Below are 17,310 nucleotides of genomic sequence, written 5' to 3' on the forward strand. Positions count from 1 at the left end.
ATTATTAAAGTAAAAGGAAAAAATGCATCCAAATTGAAAAGGAAAAACTAAAATTACCACTGTTCATAGATAATGTGAAATTAAATGCAGAAACCCTAAAGATTCTGCAAATATCTGTGAGAATTAAATAATTCAGCAAAGTAGCAGGATACAAATTCAACCTACAAAAATAACTTGTGTTTATATACACTAAGAATTAAAAATCCAAAAAGAAAATTGTGAAAACAATTCCAATTACAACAGCAATAAAAAGAATGAAATATTTAAAAATGAACTTAAGTAAGGAGGCATACAATGAAAATTACAAAACATTGCTGGAAAAAATGAAAGAAGACATAAATAAATGGAAAGACACACCATGATCATGAACTGGAAGATTTAATATTGTTAAGGTGTCAATACTACCAAAAACAATCTATTGCAATATGTATCAAAATCCCAGCACGCCTTTTTTAGCAAAATAGAAAAACATATCCTAAAATTCATATGGAATCTCAGGGGACACTGAATAGCCAGAATCATGTTAAAAAAGAACAAATTTGGAGGACTCACATTTCCTTGTTTCCAAATTTAGTACAAAGCTACAGTAATCAAAACAGTGTGATACTAGCAAAAAGACGGACATATGGATGAATAGAATAAAATGAACCCAGCAATGAACCTTCACATATATTTCCAAATTATTTTCAAAAATGGTTCCAAGATCATTCAGTGGGAGAAAGGACAGCCATTTCAACAAATATTTCTGGGGAAACTGGATATACACATGCAAAAGAAAGAAGTTGCATCCTTATCTAACATTGTATTCAAAATTTAGCTCAAAGTGGATGAAATACTAAAACAAGAAACTCTGAGTATAAAACCCTTAGAAGATAACATAAGGCAAAAAATCCATGACATCGGATTGGTCAGTGGTTCCTTTGATATGACACCAAAAAACAGGCAATGAAAGAAAAAGTAGACATTTAGATTTAATCCAAATTAAAAACCCTTATGCATCAAAGGATATAATAAACAGACTAAAAAGGTAACTCATGTAATAGAAAATACTTTTAAATTATGTTTCTGAGAAGGGATTAATATCTAAGATACATAGAGAACACCTAAAAACGTAAAACAATCTTTTTGAAAAACAGGCAAAGGCTTGAAGAGCCATTTCCTCTGAAGAATATATACATAAATGGCCAATAAATAGATGAAAAGATGTTCAGAATCACTAATATTAGGTAAATGAAAAATCAAAGCCATAAGTTACCACTTCACACTTACTAGAATGGTTATTATAAAAATAACAGAAAAAAACAAGTGGTGGTGGTAATGTGGAGATATTGCACCCTTTGTGCATTGCTGAAGGGAATGTTAAATGGCAGCCTCTATGGAAAACAGTATGGAAGCTCATCAAAAAATAAAAATAGAATTGCCATATGTATACACCCAAAAAATTGAAAATAGGGACATAGAGATATCTTTACACCCATTTTTATAGCAGCATTATGGTAGAAACAGCATAAATGTATTTCAGTGGATGAAGGGTTACATAAAATGCAGATATACATAAAATGGTATATTTTTCAGATTTTAAAAGGAGGGAAATTCTGACACATGCTACATCATGAATTAACCTTGAAAACAATATGCTAATTTAAATAAACCAGTCACAAAAGAATAAATACTGCACAAATACAAATGAGGTATTTAGAATAGTCAAATTCATTGACAGAAAGTAGAATGGTGGTTGCCAAAGGGTATGGGAGGAGGGAATGGGGAGTTATTTTTTAAGGGGTACAGAGTTTCAGTTTTACAAGGTGGGGAAACTTCTGGAGATGGATAGTGGTGATGGTTGTACAACATGGAAGTACTTAATGACACTGAAATATACACTTAAAAATGGTTGAAGTGCTAAACTTTATGTTATGTATATTTTAACACAATTAAAAATTAAGTATTTAAAGTAACATCTTTTCTTAAATACAGAAAAGTATCTGAAATAAAACTAAATGGCTCAGGTAACTCCTGTTGACAAAATGGTAAGGCATGTATATTTAGGAAATTCAAACAGTACATAAAAAAATTTTTTTAATTCATAATTTTCTCTTCTCTACTGTTAAAAAAATAGAAAAGTGCATCATCTTTGGTGTGTCTCTGCCGACTGAAGATACACCAGTGAGTTTTTATTGCTGGAGTTTCCAAGCAGACGCTTATAAACTACCAGTAAAGGAAATGGACAGGTAACACACATATTAAGATAGACAAGGAATGGAGAACTGACTCCAAAATAATTTATAATTTTTTATTAAGAAATGATTCACACATCATAGAATTCACCTTTTTAAGGTGTAAAATTGAATGGTTTTTAGTCTTTCCAGGGAATTATGCAAATGTCACCACAAATCAATTTACAAACATTTCTATCACCCCAAAAATAAATATGTACTCATTATTAATCATACTCTAATTCCCCATAAGACAATAATATATTTCTGTATCAGTAGATTTACTTACTCTGGCCATTTAAAATAAAATGAATCACACAATATGTGGACCTTCTTTCACTTATGTTTTTAAGTTTCATTCATGTTGTATCATGTATCAGTATTATCAGTATTTCTTCCCTTTGTATGGACGTACCATATTTTATGTATCCATTCATTACTTGATTATTATCTGTTCGAGATCTGGACTGTTTTCACATTTCAGATATTGTGATTAATGGTGCTCTGAACATTAATGTGCACATTTTTATGTAAATATATGTTTTGAATTCTCTTGTGTGTATTCTTAGGAATGTAATTGTTTGGTCATATGTTAAGCCTAGTTTAATTTTTTTACAAACTTCTAAGCTTTTCCTAGAAGCTGAATCATTTTACAATCCCAAAATTAGTGTAAGAAGCTTTTCATTTCTCTACAGCCTTGTGAACATTTGTTATTGTTGCGTGTCGCTCGGTTTCTCGGGTGAAATGAGAGAACAAAAAACACAGACAACACAGACAAATAGATAGACAATGGCTGCAGCCCCAATGTGGCCCAGCACCTTTATTTTTATACTGCCTTTCTCGGACCTCAACCAAGTGCTATACTCATCTTTGCCTTCTCAGGGAGGACAGGCCAGAGCACCTTGTTGATTTTCTTAGTCTGCCAGTAAGCAGGGGCAGTGTTTTCACACATCCTCAAGGTCTCCCTGTTTTCAGAGTGAGGCTTCCTGGCTCGTTTTCGAGGACAAGATATGCTTCAGTGGGCAGATAACATCCAAGGACTGCACCAGTTGTTCTCAAGCTGGTGCTTCCCTATGCTGCATTCAGAAGTGAGGGAAGGTGCTTTCCCATTCTGTGTTCAGATATGTGAGAAGACAAAGGCTGTCCCCATCATCTCCTCCTTTCCTTAAATATTTCATGGCTGAGATTGAACGTGTCGTAAGACAGACATAACTTGAGTGTTTTGCTTCATGGTTTGTTTTCTTCGTTTCTACCAGCAGTAGACTAGGAGACAGAAACATATTAGTAAGAACAAAGTTCCTGAGCTAAGCATAGAAGAAGCAAAAGCTCCTTTAATCTGTGATATAGGGTTAAGGTCAGAGAGTTCTTGAGCTATTTCTTTAAAAATATCTTCTCTACTTAATTTGGGAAGTTCTTGGGCAAAGGTATTGGCTATTTGGGTTTCAAGTTCTCATATTCTCGCAGATGTGTTTTTGTACTCCCAAAGATCTTTTATCTTAGCCCATTCTGATGAGGTATTATATGGGATTGGGGTTATACAGAACTGAGTGGAATTCCAATCACATCTCAGTGAGGACTGCGTAGTAAGTACGCGAATCTGGTCTCCAAGCCAGGAGACTGTTTGTTTAAGATTTTGAATATCAGTTTCCAATTGAATATCAATATCATGTTGTTGCTGACATAATAAGTGGGAATTGTAATGCCAATTTTGCACAAAATCTGCTGTTTGGAGACTTTCTGGTAGAGCTACTCCTGCTACTGCTGCTGTAGAAGCAATAGCTGTAAGTCCTAAAACTACAGTTATAAGTGTTCCTACAAAGCACTTTGTTCTATGAGTGAGGTCAGTGACTAATTGGTATAATTGTGTTATTCCAGCAGACTCGCTCCAAGGGTGGGTAAGATTCACTGGGAGCCAGAGTTCTGTCCATGCGTGATGCAAATAAAGGCTCTGTGAATTAGAATTTAAAGTTAGAGAGGCATTGATGCAAATAAAAAGCTGACATTCCGAGGTGCAATTTAGAGATCCATTTCTGGGTGCCAAGTCATGGAGCCCTTTAGAAGTAGAAAAGGGAATCGTACACATGCTTGGATATTTTTAGTGATGTTAGTATGTAAATGTACTTTAATGGAGTTATTCTCATAGGACATATTTCCTCTCCACGTCTTAATAGGTTCAAGGGCTGCAAGCAGTTTCCAAATATGTCCTTGAACCATTACCGATCCACTCAAATGAGTCAGAGGGGGAGTCAACCCTGCCTCATGCCAAATAATAGTTTCATTAGCCTGGGCAGAGATGCTGTGATTTTCTTTATGCCACTTGAGAGGTATTTGGGAAAATTTTGTTCTAAAATCACCATGAGGACTCCAATCAATAATGGAGAAAGATTGATTATTTGCTTCTGTACTGGATATTAATATTTTTGGGTTATGCCCTCTACATCGGGTCCATGTAAAATGAGAAATCTCAGCATTTACTTCAGGAATTGGGCACAAAGAGACAAGCATAGGGGGGTGTCTCTCTGTGGTACTATTTCTTACTTTAAAGTTTTTCACAGACAGCATAAAGGTGCTCAAGGTGAGATGAGAATGATTATATCTGAGACCCCAGGCTTTGTGTGACGTTTGAAGACAATGAGATCCCTTTCCAATGCATAGGGGGCTACCCTCTGCCCCTATGGGGAAAGAACAGAATTGTTATTTCCTCCAGCAGATTTCCCTTCTTTGTTGGGATGTGCAGGCAAAAGAGGGTCAAAAGGTCCTGACATCTATTGTGTTCCATTCGTATACACTAAAACCTCAGGGTATCCCCATGAGACAGCCTGGAAAAGAGGGGGTTGGGGATATAGGCCCAGTATACATAATCTGCACCTACCTGACATGTGACAATGGCCATCATCACCAAAAAGAGAGACAAAGGTGCCAACGTTTGGCCTGCTTGTAGGACAACACGTTCGCTTTCTTGGGTGAGTTTCTTTAGCTATCCCCAGGTATGGACTGAAGCCTGTCTAGATCCCCTAGTATGGATCTGAGCCCTGACATTGAGGTCTTGGAATTCTCGTAGAAAATCTTCATCCTTACTATTTTTGGTCATGGCGCAATTTCAGGCATTTGCTAGGTAGCCAACCACACTGGTTTCCTGTGAAAACATAGCATAACCACATCCCCAATGTAGAACATGTCTAGGGAGCCATTGTCTTTCCAGAGTCCTGTAGAAGATGGGTTTGTAAACAGAAGAATGAGCAGTTGAGGTGGTAAAATGTGTTTCTGTCACCAAACCTTTAGGAAGAGCGTCCCAGTGATTCAAAAAATTGAGAGTAAATAAAACTTTGTATATAAGCGTCCGTGTGGGTCATGATAATAAGGGAATCTCCTGTATCTCCCCCCCTTGTGTTTATGTAAATAAACTTTAAATGTCCTAATGGCACGTTCGATAATGGCTTGACCTTGACTATTAAAAGGGATGCCAGTAATGTGTTGAATATGATAATGTTATAGGAAAGTGGATAACTTTTTGGAGGTGTATGCAGGGGCATTATCAGTCTTCAAAGTTTGGGGGAGACCCATAACAGCAAAGCAGGATAACAAATGCTGAATAACTGTATTGGCTTTTTCAGAAGATGAAGGGGTCGCCCACTGAAAATGAGAAAGATGTCAATGGTGTGGTAAACGTAGCGCAGCTTCCCGAAGGGAGGGAATTGAAAAACATCTATTTGCCAGATACGGTTCCTGTAAAGACCACGGGGATTACATCTTTGTGGGAGAGAAGGGGTGTTAAGGGAGTAAGGGAGTGACAAATAGAACAAGAGTAGAGGATGTCACGGGCCTGCTGGCATGTGATATGGAACTGAGAATGTAGACCACGGGCATTAGTATGATGCAGTGCATGTTCTTCTGTTGATGCTTGGATAGTACCTATTAGGAGAGAATTAATTTTAGCATTTCTGTAACTAAGAGGACCTGGAAGAGAAGAATGTGAACGAACATAAGTGATGAAAAAAGGTGAAAGGTAATGGAGAATAAGTGCCTGGACAGCGCAGAAGAGTGATAGGAGGGAAGTGAAGTAGGTTGTGAAGCAAATGAGGAAGGCAAGTGTGCAAAAGGCAACAGGGATTCAGTATACACAGCATATTGAGAGTCACTGACAATATTAAAAAGGCAGGGAAAATCTTGAAGAGCTAAGAAAATAGCAAACAATTCGCTCTGTTGTACAGAGGCATATGGAGAGAAAACGATTTTCTATTTATTCTCTGACCAATACCTAGCTTTTCCAGAACTGGAGGCGTCAGTGAAAAGCGTAGGGCCTGCTACTGGGATTGAAGCGATGATGGTGGGAGGCACTATTGGGCGAATTTTTAAAAAGGAAAATAGTTTGTTAGGAGGATAATGATTATCAAATGTACTTTTAAAATCAGCACAGGCAATCTGCCAATTGAGGTGGAACTCAAGACACTGAGAAATTTCTGAGGAGGATAAATTAGAAATAATTTGGGAAGGATCGACACCTTGAAGTTGATGACACCGATGAGGACCTTTAAGAATTAAGCAAGCAATTTTATCAAGATATGTCACCAGTCGTTTTTTTTTTTTTTGCTTGTTAGTTAAAAAAAAAATCTACTCTAAAAGACCGTGAGGTTGGCCTGGCACAGCAGAAGGTGAGTGAGGAGTACGGAAAATGTACAGAGAGAGGATGTGAAGGGTCTAGGCGTGAAAGAAAGGGTTCTGAAATACGTCGTCAATAAATTGGAGTTCTTGTTCAGCCAAAGGGGATAAGGAGAGAGGGCTATCCAACTGTGGAGCGCCCTCTAGAGTGTGAAATATATGCTGCAAGGCATAGGTAGGGATGCCTAAGGAGGGACATAACCTATTAATGTCACCTAAGAGTTTCTGGAAAACATTTAAGGTCTTTAAGTTGTCACATCTAATCGAAATCCTTTGAGGTTTGATTTGTGTATCTCCTAGAATGTATCCAAGATAATGTATAGGAAGGCTTTGCTGTACTTTTTCAGGAGCTATACATAAGCTATATAAGAACAATTGAGATAGGAGATATTGATAAGCTTCCTGTTGCACAGATACAGTAGGTGCAGCTAAAAGAATATCATCTATGTAATGATATAAGAGAATTTGAGGATATTGTTGTCTAACTGGCGAGAGGGCTCTGTCTACAAGTTCTTGGCATAAGGTTGGGCTATTGAGCATACCTTGAGGCAGGACATGCCACTGGTATCTGGCTGTGGGTCTATCATGGTTATATTTAGGAACAGTAAAAGCGAATTTTTCTTTATCTGAATCCTGTAGAGGGATGGTAAAAAAACAGTCTTTCAAATAAATCACTAATAAGGGCCAATCTTTAGGGGCCATAGAGGGGCAGGGCACTCCTAATTGTAGAGGAACCAAAGGCTTAATGCATTTATTAACTTCTCTTAAAACTGTCAGAAGCCTCCAGTTGCCACTAGCCTTTTTATAACAAATACTGGTGAATTCCAAGAGGAGACAGACGGTTCAATATGTTGAAGTTCTAACTGTTCCTCAACTAAAGATTTTAGAGCCTCGAGTTTATGTTTTGGAAGCCGCCACTGCTCCACCCAGACAGGTTTATGTTGGACCCATTTTAGCTGCAATGCTCGAGGAAACAGGTGGGCAGTGGCCTCTAATTTAAAGGTTTTTGTGTGAGATTTATTTGTGGTGGATTAGCATGGGTGAAAGGATCAAATTCCATATTCATCATGATATTCTTGGTTTGTGGGGACAAAGATGGAATATTACAAAAAGTTCCAAATTGTTTAAGTACATCTCGGCCCCATAGATTGATGGAGATAACCAGTATATAAAAAGAGACAACAGCCGTTTGTCCCTCTGACCCGACGCATGTCATGGACAAGGAGCTTTGAAAGACATCTCGGGTACTTCCCAACCCAGATAAGGTAATTTGTACTTTTTGTTTGTCCCATCATGTAGGCCATGCACTTAAAGAAATAATGGAGACATCAGCTCCAGTGTCAATTAGTTCTAAAAATTCTATATCTTGTATTTTTAAGATCTGAGTGGGTCTCTGATCATTAATTAATGTTTCTCAAAAAATTTTCTTCCCTGTACTACCGAAACCACCACTTCGGGACTGTTCTATTTTTGGGAAGGTTACATAAGGAAGAAGCAACAATTGGGCTATACAATCTCCAGGGAGAGCGTGTAATGTTTGGGGAACACTTGCCATAATTTTAATTTCTCTGTTATAATCTTCATCTATCACTCCTACATGTACAGATAATCCCTCCATGGTGGAACTGCTACGGCCGATAATCAGTCCCACAGTCTTTGGAGGGATGGGACCAAACACACCCATTGATAATTTGTGCACTCCTCCACTGGGGAATAAAGTATAATTTTAAGCAGAACTGAGAGCACTGCCAAGGGTAGCTGCCCAAAGACCGGACACTGTTAATTTGGAAAATTGCTCATTTAGTATGCCACCCCATTGCTGACAGGGAAAGAAGGAGATCCTGTATTGCTGTTCTGCGGGGCCCAGGACCGAGGCCCCTCCCCACCCTTTCCTGGTGGGGGGAGAGGGTTGCCATCCCTATCAGTATGGGATTTACATGTCTGAGTCCAATGCCTCCCTCTCCCGCAGCGTTTACCGAACTCTGAAGGCATCTTAGACCCTTTTTGTGAGAAATCGTATTTTCTGTTTTTGCATTCTCTACTTATATGTCCAAGTTTTCCACAATTAAAACAAGTTAATTTAGGAGTACTTTTTTGAAGTGCAGCAACAAGAATCTCAGCTTGATAAGCAACTCCGCCTATGCCAGCACAGGCTCTTATAAATTCATCAACCGGAACGCCGCTAGCTTTTAACGGGCAAAGTGCTTTCTGACACTCCGGGTTTGCATTTTCAAATGCTAATACTTGAAGAAGCATGTTAGCTCCAGGACTATCTCCTAAGCTGTGGAAAACAGCATCCTTTAAATGAGAAAAAAAATCAGTATATGGTTCCAAAGGACCTTGGGTGGTTTTTGTGAATGAAGGCGCTATCTTTCCTGAGATTTCAATTTTCATCTATGATTTTAACACTATGGACTTCACCTGGGTTAAGGCCAAATCACTAAGTCCAGCTTGAGCTTCCAAGGAGGCAATGAGGCCCCGTCCCGGTGAGTTCAGACTCCACCAGAGCAGGAGGTTGCCGAGTGGCATTCCTCCTAGCTTGTGAGGTAGCTTCCTCATACCACCAACTTTTTAACTGTAACCATTGCGACACTTCCAAAAGTTTTACAGATATTTTCCCAATCCAAGGGTAGCAGCAAATTTTCTGCAGAAACAGTGTTAAGTAGGCCTAATACAAAAGGAGACTGGGGGCCATAATTTCGGATGGTTTGTTTTAACTCTTTCAGGACCTTATATGTTACTGGGAGATAATTTACCTCAAGTCCTCCTTGAGGGAATTGGGCATTAGGAGCAATCACTAGTCTAGTGATTCGGAAGACAGAAAAGCTAGTGGGTGTATGATGAGAGGCGGAAAGAGAGACAAAATCAGCAGATGGTGGGAGATCTTCATCACAAGCACCAGGACCAGGTCCCTTGGGAATGGTAAAGGAGCGTCCAGCAGCCGGTAGCGGCAGCGGAGGCAGGAGAAAAGTGGGAAAGGCAGAAAGCAGCCTAGCAGAGTGTGAAAGCTTGGGGGGAGGGGCAGCTACTGTCAATTTCTCTATAAACTCTGTCAATATACAAGTGAGCTTCTGAATGAGAGGCAGAAAATACACTAGAACTATTGTCTTCCTGATCAGACTCAACCCCACCTTCATCAGGAGGAGGTGACAAACTCAAAACCTCTGGAACATCTTCATATAGAGGACTATGCTTATCTGAGACAGCAGAGCAAGCATCTCTCTCAGAGTCCGTTTCTAACAGCTGCAAAGCTTGAGAAATAGTGCTACAAAGGGACCCACAAAGTAGCAGGTATTATGTCCCCTTACTGATGAGCCTGGCGAAGAGTTTTAACAACTTTACGCCAGGCTTCATTATTTAGTTGCACCTCTGACTGAAAGCGAAACCAAAAGCAGTGTTTCCGGACCCTGGTAAATAAATCTTTCAACAGCTCGTCTTTGGCAGTTACGCCAAGAGAATGCAGAAGTCCCTGTATGAGCTGTTCATACTCCCTCTCAAGAGAGGGAAAGTTCCCCATTAGTACTCCATGTTTCTTCCAGAAGTCCAACTATCACGGTTGTCGGCTTACCTGAAGTCGGTCCCTTTCTGAGCCCCAAGTCACCCCTGGCATCCTCTCTCCAATTTCTTCAGGGTTGTGAGGTCCTGCCTCACAGTGGGGTCGTCCACTCGTGCCCCACGTTGGGCGCCAGATGTTGCGTGCCGCTCTGTTTCTCAGGTGAAATGAGAGAACAAAAAACAGACAACCCAGACAAATAGACAGACAATGGCTACAGCCCTGATGTGGCACAGCACCTTTATTTTTATACTGCCTTTCTCGGACCTCAACCAAGTGCTATACTCATCTTTGCCTTCTCAGGGAGGACAGGCCAGAGCACCTTGTTGATTTTCTTAGTCTGCCAGTAAGCAGGGGCAGTGTTTTCACACATCCTCAAGGTCTCCCTGTTTTCAGAGTGAGGCTTCCTGGCTCGTTTTCGAGGACAAGATATGCTTCAGTGGGCAGATAACATCCAAGGACTGCACCAGTTGTTCTCAAGCTGGTGCTTCCCTATGCTGCATTCAGAAGTGGGGGAAGGTGCTTTCCCATTCTGTGTTCAGACATGTGAGAAGACAAAGGCTGTCCCCATCAGTTATTATCTATCTTTATTATAATCATCCTATTTTGGTGAATATAAAGTAGTAACTTATTTTTATTTTGAATTGAATTTTCCCCAGTGAGTGTTTTGAAAATCCATTCATTTTTCACTAGCCATTTGCAAATCTTTCTTAGAGAAATATCTATTCAAATCATTTACCCATTTTAAAAATGCAGTCATTTGTCTTTTACTATTGATTTGTAAGAGTTCTTCATATATTCAGGATGTTAGAACTTATCACATATATGATTTTCAAATATTTTCCCCTATTCTGTGCTTTGTCATTATACTTTTGTGATAGTGTCCTTTGAATAACAATAGGGTTTAATTTTGATGATATTGAATTTATCTATTCATTCTTTGGTTGTTTGTGGTTTAAGAGTCATTTGTTTTTATTTTTTACTCAAGAACAATCAATATACAATCCTATACTGGTTTCAAATATACAAGAGTGTTTCATTAGTTACCCATATGATTAAATCCTCACCACAACTAATGCAGTTGTAATCTGTCAACATAGGAAGATGTTACAGAATCACTGGCTATATTCTTGATGCTATACTACTATCCTTGAGACCAACTTATGATAGAGAATTTTTGTGCCTCTTTATCCCCCACACCATCCCACCCATCCTAGCCTCTCTCCCATGGTAACTACCAGTCACTTCTCAGTGACTATGAGTCTATTGATGATTTGTTCATTTTCTTTTGCTTTGTTTTTATATTCCACAAATAAGTGAAATTATATAGTATTTATCTCTTTCCACCTGACTTATTTCACATAGCATAATACTCTTAAGATCCATCCATGTTGTTGCAAATGTCAAGATTTCTTTTTAATGGCTGAATAATATTCTACTGTGTATATGCACCACTTCTTCATCTATTCACCTATTGATGGACACTTAGGTTGCTTCCATATCATCACTATTGTAAATAATGTGACAATAAACACAGGGGTGCATATATCTTTATGAATTAGGGATTTTGTTTACTTCAGCTAAATTTCTAGAAGTGGGATTACTGGGTCAAATGGCATTTCTATTTATAGGTTTTTGTGGAGCCTCCATATTGTTTTCTACAGTGACTACACCAATTGACATTCTCATCAACAATGTGGGAGGGTTCCCATTTCTCCAAATCCTCACCAATACCTTTTATTTCTTGTCTTTTGGATAGTGGCCTAACTGGTGTAAGGTGATACCTCATTGTGGTTTTGATTTACATCTCCCTGATGAATAGCCATGTGGAGCATCTTTTCATGCACCTCTTGGCCATCTGTATTTCTCTGGAGAAGTGTCTATTCAGTTACTTTGCCCATTTTTAATTGGGTTGTTTATTTGGTGTTGAGGCATGTGAGTTCTTTATGTATTTTAGATGTTAACTTCTTATTGGATGAATCATTTATGAATATATTCTCCCATAAAGTAGATTAATTACCTTTGTGTTCTGCTGATGGTGTTCTTTCCTGTACAGAGCTTTTTAATTTGATGTAGTCCCACTTGTTCATTTTTTATTTCATTTTCCTTGTCCAAGGAGATGTGCCAGGAAAATATTGCTCATACTTATGTTCAAGAGGTTATTGTCTATGTTTTCTTCTAAGAGTTTTATTGTATCCTGTATTATATTCAGGCCTTTGATCCATTTTGGGTTTATGCTTGTGTATGGAGCTAGACAGTAATACAGTTTCATTCTCTTGGATGTAGCTGTCAGTTATTGAAGAGGCTATCTTTCCCATGGTATATTCATGGCTCCTTTATCATATATTAATTGAACATATATGCATGGGTTTATATCAAGGCTCCATATTCTGTTCCACTAATTTATGGGTCTATTCTTGTGCTAGTACCATACTGTTTTGATTACCATACCTTTGTAGTATAGCTTGAAGTAAGGAAGCGTAATACTTCCAGCTTTCTTCTTTCTCATGATTTGGCTATTGGGTTTTTTTGTGTTTCTATACAAAATTTAGAATTATTTATCCTAGTTCATTGAAAAATGCTGTTGGTATATTGATAGGGTTTACATTGAAACTGCAAATGGCTCTGGGGAGGATGGCCATTTTGACAATATCAATTCTTCCTACCCATGAGCATGGGATAGAATTTCATTTATTTGTGTCTTTAATTTCTCTCATGAGTGTTTTCTAGTTTTCAGAGTACAGATCTTTCACCTCCTTGGTTAGGTTTATTCCTAGGTATTTTATTCTTTTTGATGCAATTTCAAATGAATTGTTCTGATTTCTCTTTCTGCTAGTTTGTTGTTAGTATATAGGAATGCAACATATTTCTGTGTATTAATTCTTTATCCTGCAAATTTGCTGAACCAGTTGTTGGCTATAATAATTTTTTGATGGACTATTTTTTATTTTTCTATGTATAATATCATGTCATCTGCAAATAGTGATAGTTAAAATTTTTCCTTCTCAATTTGGATAGCTTTTGTACCTTTTTCTTTTCTTATTAGTGTGCCTACAAAATTCAGTGCACTATGTTGAATAAAACTAATGAGAGTGTACATGCTTGTCCTGTTTCTGATCTTAGAAGAAAAGCTTTCAGTTTTCCATGATAGAGTATGATGTTAGCTGTGGGTTTGTCATATATGGCCTTCATTATGTTGCAATATGTACCCTCTGTACCCATTTTTTTCAGAGCTTTTATCATGAAAAGATGTTGAATTTTGTCAAATGCTTTTTCATCATCTACTGAGATGATCATTTGATTTCTATCCTTCTTTTTGTTAATGTGGTGTATGATATTGTTTGATTTACAAATATACCATACTTGCATTCCTAGAATAAATCCCACCTGGTCATGGTGGATAATGTTTTTTTATGTATTTTTGAATTCAGTTTGCTAATATTTTACTGAGGATTTTTGCATCTATGTTCATCAGTGATATTGTTCTATGATTTTCTATTGTAGTATCTTTGTCTGGTCTTGGTATTAGAGTGATGGTGGTCTCATAGAATGTGTATGGAAATATTCCCTCCTCTTCTACCTTTTAGAATACTTTAAGAAGGATGGATATTAGCCCTTCTTAAAATGTTTGGTAGAATTCAGGCATGAAGCCATCTGGACCTGGGATTTTGTTTGTTGGGAGTTTTTTTATTACTAATTCAAATCATTGCTGGTAATTGATTTGTTCAGATTTTCTGTTTCTTCCTGGGTCAGTTTTGGAATGTTGTATTTTTCTAGGAATTTGTCCATCTCTTGTTTGTACAATCTATTGGCATATAACTTTTCATAGAAGTCTGTAATAATTCTTTCTATCTTTATGGTATTCTTTGTGAATATTGTGTTTATTTTTGTTATTTATTTTGTATGTTTGTGTACTCTTTTTTTCTTGATAAGTCTGGCTAGGGGATTGTTAATTTTCTCAAAGTATCAGCTTCTGGTTTCATTTATTTTTTCTACTGTTTTAATCTCTATTTTATTTATTTATATTGTCATCTTCATAATATCCCCCCTTCTACTAACTTTTGGCTTCATTTGTTCTTCTTTTTCCTAGTTTCTTTAATTGTGAGTTTATACTGTTTATTTGGGATTATTCTTATTTCTTACAGTAGGCCTCTACTTTCTCTTGGAACCATTTTTGTACAACCCTACAAATTTTGGACTGTTTTATTTTTGTTTTTATTTGTCTCCATGTATTACTTGATTTTGTCTCCATGTATTGTTTCAATTTGTTCGTTGATCCATTGATTGTTTAGAAGCATTTTGTTTAGCCTCCATGTGTTTGTATGATTTCTGTTTTCTTTATGTAATTTATTTCTAGTTTCATACCATTGTGGTCTAAGAAGTTGCTTGATAAAGTTTCAATCTTTTTTAATTTATTAAGGCTTGTTTTGTGGCCTAGTATGTGATCTATTCTGTAGAATGTTCCATGTGCCATACAGAAAAATGTGTATCCTGTTGCTTGTATCTGTTAAGTCCATCTGATCTACTATATTTTTCAGTGCCTGTTTCCACATTTCTGTCTGGTTGATCTATTGATGTGAGTGGTGTGTTAAAGTCTCCTAAAATGAATGAGTTGCAATCTATTGCCCCCTTTAAGTCTGTTAGTATTTGTTTTACATATTTAGGTACTCCTATATTGGGTGCATAGATATTTATAATGGTTATATCATCTAGGACTAATCCCATTATCATTTTGTAAATTTTGTAATCTTTCTCTCTTGTTACTTTCTTTGTTTGGAAATCTACCTTGTCTGTATAAGTACTGCTACTCCTGGTTTCTTCTCCCTCTTATTTGCATGAAATGTCTTTTTCCATCCCTTCACTTTTAGTCTGTGTATGTTTTAGAGTCTAAAATGACTTTCTGGTAGGCAGTATATGGATGGGTCTTGTTTATCCATTCTTCCAGTTTGTCTTTTGATTGATGCATTCAGTCCATTTACATTTAAGATAATTATATTTGTAGTGATTGCCATTTTATTGTTTTCTGGTTGGTTTTGTAGTTTCTCTCTGTGCCTTTCTTCCTCTCCATAGTCTTCTCTTATTATTTGATGGTTTTCTTTAGTGTTGTGATTGGATTTCTCTTTTGATTTTTTTGTGTATCTATTATAGATTTTAGGTTTGTGGTTACCATGAAGTTCAAGGATATCTTCCTAACTACATAATAGTCTATATTAAGTTGATGATTGCTCACTTTCAAACACTATCTAAAAGACTCCGTTTTTCTTCTCCTTCCTCCTCTAAATTTTATGTATTAGATGTCATATCCTGCACTTTTTTTGTTTCCTTGACTGATTTTGCGTATATTTGGTTTTACCACTTTTGTTTTATTTTAATATAACTCTTGCTTAGTAATTAATTGATCTACTAACTTTACTGTGGGTTTGATTTCACTGGTGAAAAGTATCTAGGCTTAGGAACAGTTCCACCTACTGGAGTCCCTTTAACAGATCCTCTAATGCCAGTTCAATGGTTATAAATTCCTTCAGCCTTCATTATCTAGGGAATGTTTATTCTCTTCTTCATATTTGAATGATTATCTTGCTGAGTACAGGATACTTGGTTGAAGGTTCTTCTGTTTCAGTACATTAAATATTCCATGCCATTCCCTTCTGGCCTGCAATGTTTCTGCTGAGATGTCTGTTGATAGTCTGATGGGAATTCCCTCTTAAGTAATATTTTCCTCTCTGGCTGCTTTCAATACTTTCTCCTTATTCTTAATCTTTCTCATTTTCATTATTAAATGCCTTGGTGTTGTCTTCCTGGAGTTCCTTTTGTTAAGGGCTCTCTGCTCTTCTATGACCTGAGTGTCTATTCCCTTCCCCAGATTGGTGGAGTTTTCAACAATTATTTCAGTAAAGAGACTTTCTATCCTTTTTTCTCTCTCTTCTCCTTCTAATACCCCTATTATGTGAATATTGTTTCATTTGGAGTTGTCACACAACTCTCTTAGCATTATTTCATTTGTACAGATTTTTTCTCTCTGTTCATCAGCTTCATTTTGTTCCTGTTCTATAACTTCCATCTCATTTATTGTCCTCTCTACTTGCAGCAATCTATTATTCATTCCCTCGATTGTACATTTCATTTGTTACTGCATTCTTCATCTCTATGTGGCTCTTTTCAGCTCTTCTATCTCTGTTGAAATCCTCCCTGAGATCTTCAATACTTTTCTGCCAATCAGTGAACATATTTATGACTGTTACTTTGAAATCTTTATCTTCATTTAACCCTCTTTCTGCCTCCTCATTTTGTCAGGATTTCTGTGTTCCTTTCTTTGTTAGATAGATCCTCCATGCTTCCTAGTTTAAAGAGTAATAGCTTTATGAAGAATATGACCTGTGGTGCTGAGAAGCTCAGGACTCTTTACTCTCCAGCACCTGGTTCTTCTTTGTGATGCAGCCCAAGTTGCTGTTGGAGGGCAATAGGTGGGGGCTGCCTTTTAGTCTATCTGCCAACAGTGGTCTGTCTCAGTCTTCTTCAGCCTACAATTTGTCTCAGCTGGCCCTTTATGACCAGAGCAGTAGCTTCTCCGGGAATCATTATGAATGGGGCTGCCTTCTGCATGCCCTACAATGATGGCAGGGCTGCTGGCTTTAAGGGGTGGTTGTGGCAGTCATGTGGCTCTGGGTCATGCAGTGGGCAATTCACATGGTGTCAGGGCATGTGTGCACATGGTAGTGAGTCTCATTGCAGCGATGGTGGTCATGCAGTGGCTGGACCTGAGGATCCTGGGGCAATGGTGAGGCACACAGGTGCTCCCTTGTGTTGGTGGGGCTCATGGCACCAGACTTGTCTGCCCTGGAGTGGAGGAAGGAGCTCTCAAATCTGGCTTCTGCATGTGTCTCT

General features: G+C 37.7%; 1 long non-coding RNA gene across 1 annotated transcript; it reads right to left on the reverse strand.

Annotated features, from left to right (window-relative positions):
* Window positions 1-3,007: 3,007 nt before the first annotated feature.
* Window positions 3,008-10,914, reverse strand: LOC118972508 (uncharacterized). Its single transcript, XR_005061531.2, has 3 exons — window positions 10,441-10,914; window positions 5,086-5,349; window positions 3,008-3,476 (listed from the first exon to the last, which is right to left on the reverse strand). It is a non-coding gene; the product is annotated as an uncharacterized lncRNA (long non-coding RNA).
* Between the last annotated feature and the right edge of the window lie 6,396 nt (window positions 10,915-17,310).

This window comes from Manis javanica, chromosome X, assembly GCF_040802235.1.
Source record: "Manis javanica isolate MJ-LG chromosome X, MJ_LKY, whole genome shotgun sequence".
Taxonomy (NCBI): Eukaryota; Metazoa; Chordata; class Mammalia; order Pholidota; family Manidae; genus Manis; species Manis javanica.